The sequence below is a fragment of the Patiria miniata genome, unplaced genomic scaffold, assembly GCF_015706575.1.
Source record: "Patiria miniata isolate m_02_andy unplaced genomic scaffold, ASM1570657v1 HiC_scaffold_1, whole genome shotgun sequence".
Lineage (NCBI taxonomy): Eukaryota > Metazoa > Echinodermata > Asteroidea > Valvatida > Asterinidae > Patiria > Patiria miniata.
Genome location: NW_024037047.1, coordinates 22,972,031 through 22,987,003, shown reverse-complemented (window position 1 = coordinate 22,987,003; position 14,973 = coordinate 22,972,031). Strand labels below are relative to the sequence as shown.

The 14,973-nt window shown below is 40.2% G+C and overlaps 1 pseudogene; it reads left to right on the top strand.

Annotated features, from left to right (window-relative positions):
* The first annotated feature begins 939 nt into the window (after positions 1-939).
* Positions 940-12,179, top strand: LOC119731814 (annotated as a pseudogene).
* Positions 12,180-14,973: the final 2,794 nt, after the last annotated feature.

Below are 14,973 nucleotides of genomic sequence, written 5' to 3'. Positions count from 1 at the left end.
ATTACACCTAAGCATCCCAGAAGTGATAGATGGGACATCGTAGAATACAACCATATGTAAGAAATTCCCTGCAAATTTTATGAAAACGTCCTCAGTAGTGCGCGGACCACGGTGTGTGGCTTTAGGTTCAGCGCAGCATACCGACGGCCACACTAGTGGGGCTAAAAGTCTATGGGCCATGACAGAACACGTATTATCAAAGAATGTTTGCTCTCCTTAAAACAGTGTTTCTTCATCAGATTTACAACTTTTGGCAATGTTTGGTACTTTTCAGGTCATATTAAGGAATATGAGTGGTACCCCAGTATGGACTTTTTTTCCAGCATCTCAAACTCTTCACGAACACACATGACGAATTAGATACAATGATACAACGCTATTAATCAATAACGTTGTAAACGCAGTGCCAGTGCGTCTACGGACTACGGGAGTGCGGCCATGACGGCTACTTCTGCGCGACGTTTCACTAAATAAAATAATGCAGATTTCACCAATAGCTATTAAAACAACCAAATTAATGTTACCTTTAATTAAAACAAACTTGTAGTACTGATACTGACTTAATAAGAAAGTTTTCAGCCACTCGGAAGAATACGGGTAGCGCCAGATTTTCAAGCACGTGTCAAGAGTCGCGTGTTTATGTTGTTGAATGCTGCCCTCATGTGTCCCTCACATGCAAGCTGTTTCGAAACCTCGGCCTTCGTCGCAGGTTCGCAGCTTCATCATTGAACTGGCATCCTTCTTTTTTTTAACGAGATGCCTGCGTCTGCCGTAACGGAAGCCCAATAATACCTATTTGTCTCTTCTTATTTGACACCCCACGCTTTCTGAGTAGCTGTGTGGAAATTACATAATTATTCTTCTTCAAATTGGTTTAATAGAACAACCCGCATGGGAATAAATCGAATTTTGGAAAACCCTTTAAACCCACATTTTTCTTTTTTTTCCTGGAGGGCGCTGTTTACACCGAACGTTAGTTTTTCCCCTTGACATTTCCCCCCAGAATTTATTTATGTGATTATTCAAGGCAAAGGAGTTGTTGAATATGGCTATTCATGTGGTAGGTACCCAAGATATTCTGGAAAATTATTTATATTTTGAAGTTGGACACCTCTTGCTCTTCGTATGACTTTTTTTAAACAAAAAGCAAAATGTGAAATCGCCCAGTTTCCGGACACTTCACAATATTGAATGGCTGCTGCTCGCTATCCCTATGGCGGTAATCCTTACTTTTAGGACCCCGTTCCTCTATAGGAAGGGAAAGACTCACCGAAACAGTTGACTAAATGACACTCAAAATTGACATTCTGATACTTCTTGGCACATCTGAACAATGGGCAATGACACCTTCTTGACTTCTAAAGACTGCTTTAGCCTGCAAAAGTCACTTTGGTACTGGACAGACATCTGCAAAAGTCAGTTTTGAACAGAACTCGTAAAAAATAGAGGTGTCCTAAAAGTAAGGATTACCCCTATGGCTAGTGCCACTGCTAGTAGGACTTTTTTGGAAAGATTCCCATATCTGGCCATCAATAATGTTTTCCTTCAGTGACCTATCAGCCATCAGAAAGTATGTCAAATTTAGCAGGGAATTTATTGGGGTATTTACTGAGAAAACACTTAGAAATTTTCAGACCAGTCTCATTGTGCACAGGATGACAAGTGATGGCCAGATGTGGGAATCTTTCCAAAAAGAATATGCTTAGGCCCAAAAAAAAAAGTCTCCGGTTTCTGGTATGCGCGCGCGTCGCTGTAGCCATGCGCGTCGGCAAAATGAAAAAGTTTTTTTTTTTCAATACAAGATGATGTCTCAAAACCGCCAAACTTACTGGTTTGACTGGAATCCTGCTGCTGCACAATTTTAACGTGTTTTTAGAAGGGGGTTAAGATCGAGAATAAGCTTTATGTGGCCTCTCTGGACTCCCATATATTTGCACTAAGTTTAGTCGGGCACCATTTGCAGTCATCAGCCGACATTTGAAGCCAAAAAAAAAAAAAAAAAACAGGTAAAAAAAAAAAAAAAGCCGCGTCGCCGCACCACTTTTGGGGCAAGCTCCATACCAGAAACCGGAGACTTTTTTTTTTTGGCCTTAGGGTCCTGCTTTTTGAAAAAAAGGAAGCAGGAGACCCTTCTTTTTTTTTTTCCTCCCCAATGGTCGCCCAACCGGGCTATTTTTCATCAAGATGGCTGCCATTTTTTTTTTTAAATGGCCGCCATTGGACTCAGCAAATTACATACCAGCTTTATATTGAAATGTGTTTATAGCTCCATGATGCAACAGATACAATTTAAGAGGCCAAACTAATGTCACTATTGAAAACTTTAACAAAAAATTGGTTTAAAAAAAAAAAAACCTAAGGAGGCAGCCTCCATAAAGGAAGCAGGCGGGGACGCTAGACATGTTTTTGTTTTTTATTTGGCCTAATTTGTTTCCCCCTCTCCACTTTGAAAACTTCTGTGAAGATTTAATTGGTGTTGCCGTTTCATACATTTACATTTTTTTTTTTTGCAACTGTAGGCGCATCCATCAGTGCGAATGAAAGGCGCTGAGGCAGACTGGACGCCCATACAGTGCACAGACAGGGAGTGTAGCCACTCCTTGATGAAGGCTCCGCATCTGCACTGTCCATTCTGCTCCCAGGAAAGTCTCTTCACTGATGAGATTCTCCTCAAGGCACACTACAGGGTCAAGCACGTGGATAAAGGCATCAACTTTGGGGGTGAGTTTGCATTTGGGAACAAGACCAAGCTCTTGCATACTTGTGACTGGATCCCAAGAAATAAGTTTTAGGTTAAGGACAATGTTTTCACTTTCTGTTCATGATCATGAGTCATGCTACAAGATGACTTGTGGTCCGTGTTTGTGAAAAGGATTGTGAGTTGAATTAAGATAAGTTGAAGGTAGTGGACAGCAGGACACAAGGTAGTGGCATTTGTGGGAGTTTTATGAAATTGACAGATACCTGGGCTGGTTATTCTTAGCAGATATCAGTGTTCGATGAACTCAATTGTCAAGGCCATGCCCAAATGCCGACTGTGTCTTGGGAAAAGCTTTGCATCCGGCCTGCCTCAACAAGAGTCCTAACTCAGGTCAATAGCTTACTTGTGCCTGTTATAGCAAGAGAACCATATAAAAAGATCCATAGTTCATGTTTTGTCAAAGTGCATATAGCTGTCAGCTTTTGTCAAAATTGCCAAACCAATCCTCTCCTGTATCCCTCCCCAGGTCTTAAAATATTGCGGTGTTGTAGATCCTGCATCGTCCACGGCATCATTCACGGCCTACGTCCCCTGCTGGGATGGCGAGTGTGAAGATCTACTTTGCGCCCATGAAGAAGCAACGACCAACGAAGACAGGGATAAAGCAGCCAATGATCTTTTCGGTAGGCTCTATGAGAAATGAAGGCAGAGATGGACAGAGACTGTGGAATCGATGGATTTCACCCATTCCAGCTGTTGGGCATGGCAAACCATCAACAACTCACGGGTAGGTCCACAACCCCAACACAATGTCCAATTACTGCAAATTCCATCGCGTATCAGCTGTTGAGCAACTGTCGCTTCCCCAACGCGAACAAGAACTTTACTAGAGTCCCATCGGCGAGTCAAGGAGCTGTGCCATGCGCAGGGGTGTGATCCCAACCTTTCAGGCGACTTCACGGCACACAAACTCCAGTTGGCCATCCAACGGCTAGAGACCAGCAAGGCTCCAGGCTGTTTGCCACACACGCCCACAAGCTGCTCACGACATCAGCAGACGTCTCTAAGGTCGCCTGGGTAAAACCAGCTGGAGAGTCTGGTGGACCTCAGCAGAACCATCTACCTAGGCTACACCGCTTCATAAACGACCCTAAGGATGTGTGCGGTCAAGACCTCCCACGAAAGCAGTGGACGACCCTCAACCATCTGAGGACTGGAGTCGGATGCTATGGTACATCCATGAAAAGCTGGGGATTGGCAGACAGCACTTCCTGCGACTGCAGAGAACCAATCCAGACAGTAGACCACATCATCACCACCTGCTCAAAACACTGGCCGCCTGATCAATCTGGAGGATGACACACTGGCCTGGCTCACCTCGACAGAGCTGCAAGTCTAAGGACATACATGTACAACAGAAGAAGAAGTCCTAAATTAACAACGCAATCTCCAGGTGCGTCTTGCACGACATCACGCAGTACATGCGAACGCACACGCCAATCTCCATAAAAGGAGTTGTGTACATCTTACTCGCGAGCTAGACACTCCATTATTTAGCTATAGAGGGGTGTTTAAAAAACATGAAGTGAACTTGTTGAACAAAATCGGGGTTTTTTTACCAAAAAGTTTTGAATTCTTTTACCGAAAAAGTATTTATGAATGGGAATAAATATGTGCTTGGACGTCGGTATTAATCACTCTGTTTAAAAACTGGTTGGAGTCTGGGTGCTGATAATTACCCTCACCTTCGGCTCGGATTAAAACCGACCAAGCGCACGTTTATTCCTTTTAAATTGCATCAATAAAGCTGATCAATGTTTTCACATGTGGTTAAACTACCATGGTTCACTCAGAAAATGTTGTAAATTCCTGATGCTTGAATTCCTAAACTCATTGGACTTATTTATAGCTTTAACCATAACAGAACTCAACCCATCAAACTCCAACGACATGTTTTGTTGGAATCTGTCAGGATGGGTACAGTACCCCTAAACTGACAGTCTTTTACATTGGGTTGGCACACCTCCAGAATCAAAGTCAGAAATATGTGTGTGCTCAGTTTCCCATATGGTGTTGGAATTTGCCAGGATGGGTATGGTTCCTAGTAAATCATGCTAGGGATTTAGGGTCAAAAGACTCTGTGAAATAAATTTCGCAATCAAACATTTGACTCAAGTATCCATTCTTTTGAGAATGATTAGACACACCTTTTGGCTTAAAATGTTTGAAAATGCACTTATTTTTAGCCTTCACAGTTTCAGTGCTGCTTCAAGACAACTGAGTATGCTGTTGCTGTAATGTAATGGTCCCCTTGAATTTGCATGTGTGACCTGTCGTGTTTTACAACAGACAGGTCTCGGTAACATTTCTAATATAATCATAAGCATAGTACATAGGCTGTACAATATGATGAGCCATTATTTTGATAACATAATTAGCGCCCTCTGTAGTTACAGAAACTTTTTATTGCAACGCCCTCGCTTGGTTCCTTAACTTTCCTGCAATCACATTCTAGCATAACTAGCTGCATTGGCCAGGAACATTTCAACATACCTTGCATTCCAGAATATTGTTAACACTTTCTGAGCTGCATTGCGTGCTGCATAACTTAGCTTTCGTGTAATGACAAGGCATTGCTAGAGACACTCATCCACTTGCTTGCGATCAGACCACACCTACAATTTAGAAGTGCTCTGATTATAGCTCAACTACAGCTAGTTGGGGACAATTTCCCCTTCGTTTGGTGGTGGCACGACCGTTGTTCAGCCTAGGCGACGTACAACTGTATACCCATTTGACTGTCGTTTTTTTTTGTATATATATTCGAGAGAGCCACAACTGTATATTTTGTATAGATTCATCCGAATAAATTAATCAAATCTAGTCATCTCTCCGTGTCCACTCGCTTCACATCAATATTTATTAACTATAAGTAGCCTTCGGCCACATGAGGAGTTCCCTGCTCGACCAAACCAATAACTCTTCCCTTGGCTACAAATGGCGTAGTCGGCAGTCGATTCTTTGAACACTAAGAATCTTCTTCTGATGTGAAGCATAGAAAGACATTTGCAATCTTCCATTGAAAAAGTGGACTAATAGATTTCGGAGATATTAACGGCAGTCAAATAAATAGGGTATAGGCTACTGGTGAACAATCTGGAGGCTACCCCGCCCGACATTTAGTCCTGCAGTCGTCTACCTCGCTAGCAGCAGACTCCATCCTGCAATCAAGGGACTTTGCCCTGCTGTCAAGTGGGTCCATCTTGCTGGCCGCAGGCTCCCCACTACAAGCAATATCTGCAGCTTCGTTGCCTACCTTGCTAGCCAGGGACTCCATCCTGCAATATCTGCAGCCGAGTCGTCTACCTTGCTAGCCAGGGACTTCATCCGGCAGATAAGTCGTCCTCCTTGCTAGCCAGGGACTCCATCCTGCAATAATCCAGGGACTTCGTCCTGCAGCCAAGTCGTCCGCCTTGCTAGCCAGGGACTCCATCCGCCAAAAATCCAGGGACTTCGTCCTGCAGCTTTGTCGCCTACCTTGCTAGCCAGGGACTCCATCCAGCAAGCCAGAGACTTCGTCCTACAGCCAAGTTGGTCCTCCTTGCTAGCCAGTGACTGCTATACCGGTGAACCTAAGTAGTTACCCAAAACAAATATAGGACAACTAATTTTTGCACTACTAGTGAAAGGTCCCAACTAAATTGAGTGTTGAAGCGGAACATATTTTTTTCTTTATTCTGCATTGAGTGTATATAAGGAATTGTAACATAGAAGTGAAGTTAATTGAAGTTAAGTCAACAAAATTAAGTTCAGCAACTGATAAATTTGTGTTATGTACAGGAACTGCCTGACGGATATACTGTAGATACATGTAAATACATAATTGAAAAGAGTGGAGCTTTGTCTTTTGTACACGTTTTAACAGAAAATAGGTGACAGATAGAATATTGGAAGCTCTCCATTTTACCAAAATCCAACTGTCAGCTTTCAATTCTTGATTTTTTTGCATATTATATACCTAAGCATTTAACAATCATTGTCATCCTTTACTGTTCTTAGTGTAAGCGGACGTTCGTAAATTTATAATAACCTTGGCGCAGTCTTTTCTCTTTTTATTTTGTTTGTGTGCATACAGGTTATTCGTGTATTGACACCTGCCGGGGTGACCAACGATCGTGCCATTCCACTCTTCACTCTGCTACATTGACTGTCGTCAGTGGACTTATGCCTCTGCAGTGCACTTGTTGACGTACCGCTCACTGCTACTCGTTGCTTGACTGCGTATGCGCGTCTTCAGCTAAACCCAAACATTTTTGTACATGTTTTTACTTTTTTTTAATCGTCCCATTGCCAGTATAGGATTCTTTTTGTAGCAATATATTGAAATCGTACTAAGCTGCAAGAAGTAAATATTTTGCAAAGGATTTAGTTAGCACTTTAGGCGAATAACCCTTTTACATCTTTAATCTATGATAAATCTTAAATGCAGACGTCATATCTTATATTTCACATTGTACATGTAGATTCCATTATATCTGTATTGATAGTAGAGCCAGTATTTGGTAAATTTTATTCTCTCATTATCCTAATTTCGTTTTAACCACTTTATGTTGGGATTAGCTAACCCAACGTGGATAAATAAACATGTTTAGGTTGGGGATGAAAGAGGCCCTGTAAATATATGTTGAGAATTTTCTTTTTAAAATACATGTAGGTGTTAGCCAGATGCTTGGATTTTTTTATAGTGAAGGATAGTGTGGTATATGATCATCTTGAGAAATTAGGTTTCTTGGACCAATTGAGATACATGTAATCTCTGTTTCTCTAGCGACATGCTAGAGATGGGCCATATTTTTACCATTTTTTCTCAATCCCATCATTCCACACTATCCTGCCATTTTAATTAATACTGATATTATGGATGTTTTTTAGGGATTTTTTATTTGTAGAAACTCATAGCCAAATCTTCATATTTTTTACGCGGACTTTCATATGTCTAATTATGGCCAAATTGGGAGTTTTAGATTTAAGGTCCATAATGAGGTAATCTCTAATTCACTAGTCAAATACTAGTGGTGGACAATCTTTTATCGCGCTCTCGACCATTTGAACATATTACTATTGTCCAAGTTTATTTCGAGGAGCTGGTATAGTAGTTTTTATAAATAGGATATTCCTTTTAACCGTTAGTTACTATGAAATTCCCTTCTATAAAAATTCTTTTTTCTTTAAAATTAGGGGGTGAGTGTAACCAGGTTGACTACAGTGGTTTAGTTATGAAGTTTGTACATATTTTTAACATACATTTATAAATTAGCTTTAATCAAGGGTAGATTGAAGTAAATTTAAAATAAGGCCATAGTGTCGAGGTTACTTCGCATATTTAGATGTGACCGCATTGTCAGTTTAATTAGCAAATTTTAGGTATTGTCAAGTTTCTTATCAGCCATTTACATGCCCTATTCGCAGAATGACTAGAATGTTTCATCAGTGCATTGAGGTTAACTCGTTTCTAGGGACATCCTAGGTTGGACTGTTTTGTATAATACCCTCCTAGATAGTTCTATCATACTAGGGGACATTTGGTTTGAATAGTAGCCTAGTATCATCTTTATTGTGATATTTAGAACATCTTTATATTAGTCGATGAGGTCAACTCGCTCTTAGTGATATACTGAATCTGGACTACGAGATATTTCTAATTGATATTGATCACTAGGTATTCACCATGCAGTATCCTCTAGGAAGATTCTAGGATAAGTTGGCATTTGTAGAGGCAGAAACTTGAATTTGTACATACTACCATCTAACTACTGCTACTTATTCCTCATAGTCTACTTATTCCTCGTATAGTTTTCTTTTTTTTTTTAAATTAGGGGGTGAGTGTGACCTGTCGTGTTTTACAACAGACAGGTCTCGGTAACATTTCTAATATAATCATAAGCATAGTACATAGGCTGTACAATATGATGAGCCATTATTTTGATAACATAATTAGCGCCCTCTGTAGTTACAGAAACTTTTTATTGCAACGCCCTCGCTTGGTTCCTTAACTTTCCTGCAATCACATTCTAGCATAACTAGCTGCATTGGCCAGGAACATTTCAACATACCTTGCATTCCAGAATATTGTTAACACTTTCTGAGCTGCATTGCGTGCTGCATAACTTAGCTTTCGTGTAATGACAAGGCATTGCTAGAGACACTCATCCACTTGCTTGCGATCAGACCACACCTACAATTTAGAAGTGCTCTGATTATAGCTCAACTACAGCTAGTTGGGGACAATTTCCCCTTCGTTTGGTGGTGGCACGACCGTTGTTCAGCCTAGGCGACGTACAACTGTATACCCATTTGACTGTCGTTTTTTTTTGTATATATATTCGAGAGAGCCACAACTGTATATTTTGTATAGATTCATCCGAATAAATTAATCAAATCTAGTCATCTCTCCGTGTCCACTCGCTTCACATCAATATTTATTAACTATAAGTAGCCTTCGGCCACATGAGGAGTTCCCTGCTAGACCAAACCAATAACTCTTCCCTTGGCTACACATGGAAAAAAAACCCATGAAATAATTGTAATCAGTTGAAATTTATGTACCTTGTGAGCAGGTATGGTAGTTCTACAAGGATTTGGGTGGATTATATCAAATGCCAACACTTCGTGCCTTTTATAATAATTAATTGTGAACCTAATTTTATCACTGTACGTTTGTGTCGTAAATTGAATCTTTTGGTTTAAGTCTCATTTTATCAACCTTAACGACTTCACTCCACCATTTTTACCCAGTATGTCAACCAGATCTTCACCACATACACCGACCCAGCACCCAACAGTACCAGCCTGGTAACACACCTCATAGTCCCCCAGTCACAGCAGCCATCGGAGACGGACACATCATCCCCGGGGCTTTGAGCAGACTGACGGGCAGCAGTACCAGTACGCCTGCATCAATGATCCGAGCCAGAGCACTGCCAATGGGGAAGGTAAGATGGTAAGAATATTAACCCTGACCCTCCAAGTTTCCTGCAGCATCTACCCAGAGGTTAGGGAGGATAATGCCACCAGCAGTGAAGGATAATTAGAAGAAGCTGACTAAAAGCCAAAAGGGAGGCATTTGATACAAGGAAGAATTCTCCCCCCCCCCCACCCCCACAATTGATATATCATAAATCCATACGGAAGAAGGAAATGGGTAGACAACAGCATGTTTAAAACAGTTGTCTTCACTCCTGCACTTGTTTGGTCAATAAAATAAACAAAACAACAACCAAAATTTCAGCATTTTTTTAAGGGGGCTGGGGCGGGTGAGGGCCGATATTGCCAGTGGATTTTACAAATTGGAATTGGTGTTTTTAAATTGATGGATTTTAGAAAATTTAATGAGTCAGGGTGGCAGTGCATTTTGAAAGCGGACTTCAACAGTTAATTAAATATTGGAATTTGTCCTTCACCTTGCCCACCTAATGTTAGGAATAAGGTTAAAAAGTGAGTGATTGCTTACACCCAGCTACAAGGAATTACATGTTCTTGACACGCACTGCATCACTGGGGACTTTCTTGCCTGTATCCTGTTTTTACCGCTACATATTATCTGTCCCTTTCCAGTGCAACATATATGTCAACCTTTCTACTCCATAAACTCCTCCCGTCATTTCCCCTCTTTGTGTAGCCCACACCTGGAGTGACCTTTTGATGAGCGACTTTCATTATTACAGGAATTATTATCCAGGATAATAACTTAACCTTTCCCTCTCGTAAACAGTTGTCCTTATTGAGATACCAGACGAGGGAAGCAAAGGGGATTTGGTGGACGAGACTTGCTACACAGAGCACAACTTGTCGCTGCTGCTGCAGGAGAAGGAACGTCTGGAGAAGACTCTTGAGGAGGAGTGGACCACGTGGGCCCAGACAGAGCACAGGATGAAAGGCACTATAGAAAGGCTTCGTACAAAGGTAAGTAGGCATTCCATCTGGTCTTGGTCTAAGAATGAGTTTGGATCTTGTTCACTGAATACAACAGGTACCAAGGGCGTCAATCGCTTCTCAATAACTGGGTGGGGGGGGGGGCATAACTTGATCAGAACGAATGAGAAGCCATAACGGATAAGTGGCCCGCTAAGGGCCCCAGAAAATTTTGGATTATAGACACTCGGTGGTGCAATCGTAGGCAAGTTCTGACCCTTTTTTCAGCAGAAGATCATGAGTTAAACAACATTCTATTTTGGAGTTATTGAATTAGCTGTTCTGAGCTATCGAATCAAATGTAGGCTACAATTTTTATTCTAGGAAAAAAAAGGGGGGGGGGACAAACGCTATGATATCTCCCCCCCCCCCCACCCCCCTGTATCAACACCCATGACAAGTACACATACCTGACTAGCATGGTTAAGCCACTGCGGTACCAGAGGACGCTGTCAACAAAATTCCCCAATCTTACTTACATGCAAGACATATACTTGGATTTCCTGGGTTTGGATGCCAAACTTCCCAATATTTGACTTCATGCTCGAACTGCACACATCATAAAGTGCATAAATGTCGGACATTTGGTGTGCATGGTCACGGTTGTGATTGGTTACACATCATGGGGCAGAGCCTAATGGATTGGTCTATTAAAATTCCATCTGTAAAGAAATAATTTCTCTGCCCTTCCTTCTTGCCCTCCAGGTTGAGTATTTGTCCAACACAAACACATCACTCAAGCAGCAGCTGTCCATGATGCACACGTCCAGTTTGAAACGTCTGACCAACCACAGCAAAAACCAGTCCATTTTGCAAGAGTTACTGCAACACATGTCTGAGGAGCACACCCAGCTCCTGCACCACTATCTAGCACAGCTACGGCTGTACGCTCAGGCCTGCGCATTATCCAAATCAGCCCCCGAGGAATCTGCAGCTGAATCTACAGTCTTGGTACCAGACCTGGCTGGCCAATCACAGGACATCTCACACATGGCCATGATGTCCTCGGAGGGCACCCTTGGGAACATGGAGCAGACGTCTGAGGAGGATTCGGAGCCGCTCGTCAACATCGTGGATAACCCCGGAGATACCGTGGGAACGACGTCTTGCCTTTGGATAAGGACTTTCAGTTGTCACCAAATGACATTCCATACCAACTGACAAGCGAGGGACTGTCACCAAGACATGCCACCTCTGAGTCGGGTCACGTTTATCAATCAGGTAGAACTCATTCACATCACAACACAGGCTGTGATGTCACGCAACAGGATTTTCACAAGAACAAAAGTTGAAAATTGATTCTTTCCAACAGCACGCCAAAAATATTCTGCCCCGATGGCTTTGACAAAAGAACGTTTAAAGACAACATGTCAAATGAGGGACCACCATTAAAACGTGGGAGAACTAACAGCCTGAAAGCCACTTAACTAAATAAAACCTGACATATTTTGTAAACAGTGTACACTCAGTGTTGTCCGAGGGCTTAGTTGGGGGGGGGGGGACTTGAGCTAATGAGTTGAGTCTTCATAGAAGTTTGTCTTACCTGAATGAATAATTTTACCAAAGAAACTGGCCTTGTTCAATCTTTTTGAGTTTTCTATGGGTCATCCCGAATCCGCTCAGTGAATGGGTGTCGTTGTAGGCCCAAACAGATCCACGTAGGTCCTCAAACACTTAAAATCTATTACTGAAACATAAACGATGCAATTATGATTAACATTGAAACATTCGGTCGTATGTATAAAAACTAGCATTTGCTTTTTTTTTTACTACATATTTTTCAGCATAACTTTTATTTGCATGAATAAAAATGAGAGCAAATGCTTTCACTATTTGCTTCAAGCTAAAAGTATTTGCTTTTTTACTTTTTGGCTTTTGCTAGACTAGAAGTGTGGACTGGTTTCGAACTTGAAAAAAATGTAAAGTTTCAATTGACCTCAAATTAATAAAATTTTAAAATCTAAAACTCCAATTGTGGGACTTGAACTAGCAACCATCAGAAGTTCAGATTTAGGGTCATCAGTCCGTATAACTTGATTAAGCACAACATAACACTATTTTGTGGTTACAAAATTAACTGTAAAGTTTCAATTGACCTAAAAAGTAATACAATTTGAAATCTAAAATTCCCAGCGTGGGAATGAACCTGCAACCTTTAGATTTAGAGTCAGCAGTCTGAACCACTGCACTAAGCATAATTTCATGCTTTTTAGTGGTAACGGAATTAACTATTCAGTTTCAATTTACCCAAAAAGAAATACAATTTTAAAATCTAAAATTCCCACCCTGGATTTGAACCCACAACCTTCAGACTTCAAGTCAGCCGTCCGTACCATTAGACTAAGCACAATTTCACACTTTGTAGTGGTTACGAAATTAACTATCAAATTTAAATTTACCCAAAAAGAAATAAATTTTAAAATCTAAAATTCCCACCCTGGATTTGAACCCACAACCTTCATATTTAGAGTCAGCCGTCCGTACCATCAGACTAAGCATAATTTCACACTTTTTAGTGGTTACGAAATTAACTATAATGTTTTAATTTACCCAAAAAGAAATACAATTTTTAAATCTAAAATTCCCACCCTGGATTTGAACCCACAACCTTCAGATTTCAAGTCAGCAGTCCCTACCATTGGACTAAGCATAATTTCACACTTTTTAGTGGTTACAAAATTAACTATAATGTTTTAATTTACCCAAAAAGAAATAGAATTTTAAAATCTAAAATTCCCAGCCTGGACTTGAACCCACAACCTTCAGATTTCAAGTCAGCAGTCCGTACCATTGGACTAAGCATAATTTCACATCTTTTAAAGGTTACGAAATAAACTATTATGCTTCAATTTACACAAAAATTAATAAAATTTTAAAATCAAAAATTTCCACCCTGGATTTGAACCCACAACCTTCAGATTTAGAGTCAGCAGTCCATACCATTGGATTAAGCATAATTTCACACTTTTTAGTGGTTACGAAATTAACTATCAAGTTTAAATTGACCCCAAAAGACATAAAATTTTAAAATCTAAAGGTTTCACCCTGGATTTGAACCCACAACCTTCAGATTTAGAGTCAGCAGTCCGTACCATTGGACTGAGCATAATTTCACACTTTTTAGTGGTTACGAAATTAACTATCAAGTTTAAATTTACCCAAAAAGAAATAAAATTTGAAAATTTAAAATTTCCACCTTGGATTTGAACCCGCAACCTTCAGATTTCAAATGAGCAGTCCATACCATTTGACTAAGCATAATTTCACATCTTTTAAAGGTTACGAAATAAACTATAAAGCTTCAATTTACCCAAAAATGAATAAAATTTGAAAATCTAAAATTCCCACCCTTGGATGGAACCCACAACCTTCAGATTCCGAGTCCGCCGTCCGTACCATCCGACTAAGCATAATTTCACACTTTTTAGTGGTTACGAAATTAACTATAATGTTTTAATTTACCAAAAAAGAAATACAATTTTTAAATCTAAAATTCCCACCCTGGATTTGAACCCACAACCTTCAGATTTCAAATGAGCAGTCCATACCATTTGACTAAGCATAATTTCACATCTTTTAAAGGTTACGAAATAAACTATTATGCTTCAATTTACCCGAAAATTAATAAAATTTGAAAATCAAAAATTTCCACCCTGGATTTGAACCCACAACCTTCAGATTTCAAGTGAGCAGTCCATACCATAAGACTTAGCATAATTTCACACTTTTTAAAGGTTACGAAATGAACTATAATGCTTCAATTTACCCAAATAATTAAAATTTTAAAACCTAAAATTCCCACCCCAGATGTGAACCCACAACCTTCAGATTCCGAGTCAGCCGTCCGTACCATCAGACTAAGCATAATTTCACGCTTTTTAGTGGTTACGAAATTAACTATAATGTTTTAATTTACCAAAAAAGAAATACAATTTTTAAATCTAAAATTCCCACCCTGGATTTGAACCCACAACCTTCAGATTTCAAGTCAGCAGTCCCTACCATTGGACTAAGTATAATTTCACACTTTTTAGTGGTTACGAAATTAACTATCAAGTTTAAATTTACCCAAAAAGAAATAAAATTTGAAAATTTAAAATTTCCACCTTGGATTTGAACCCGCAACCTTCAGATTTCAAGTGAGCAGTCCATACCATAAGACTTAGCATAATTTCACACCTTTTAAAGGTTACGAAATAAACTATAAAGCTTCAATTTACCCGAAAATTAATAAAATTTGAAAATCAAAATTTCCACCCTGGATTTGAACCCACAACCTTCAGATTCCGAGTCAGCCGTCC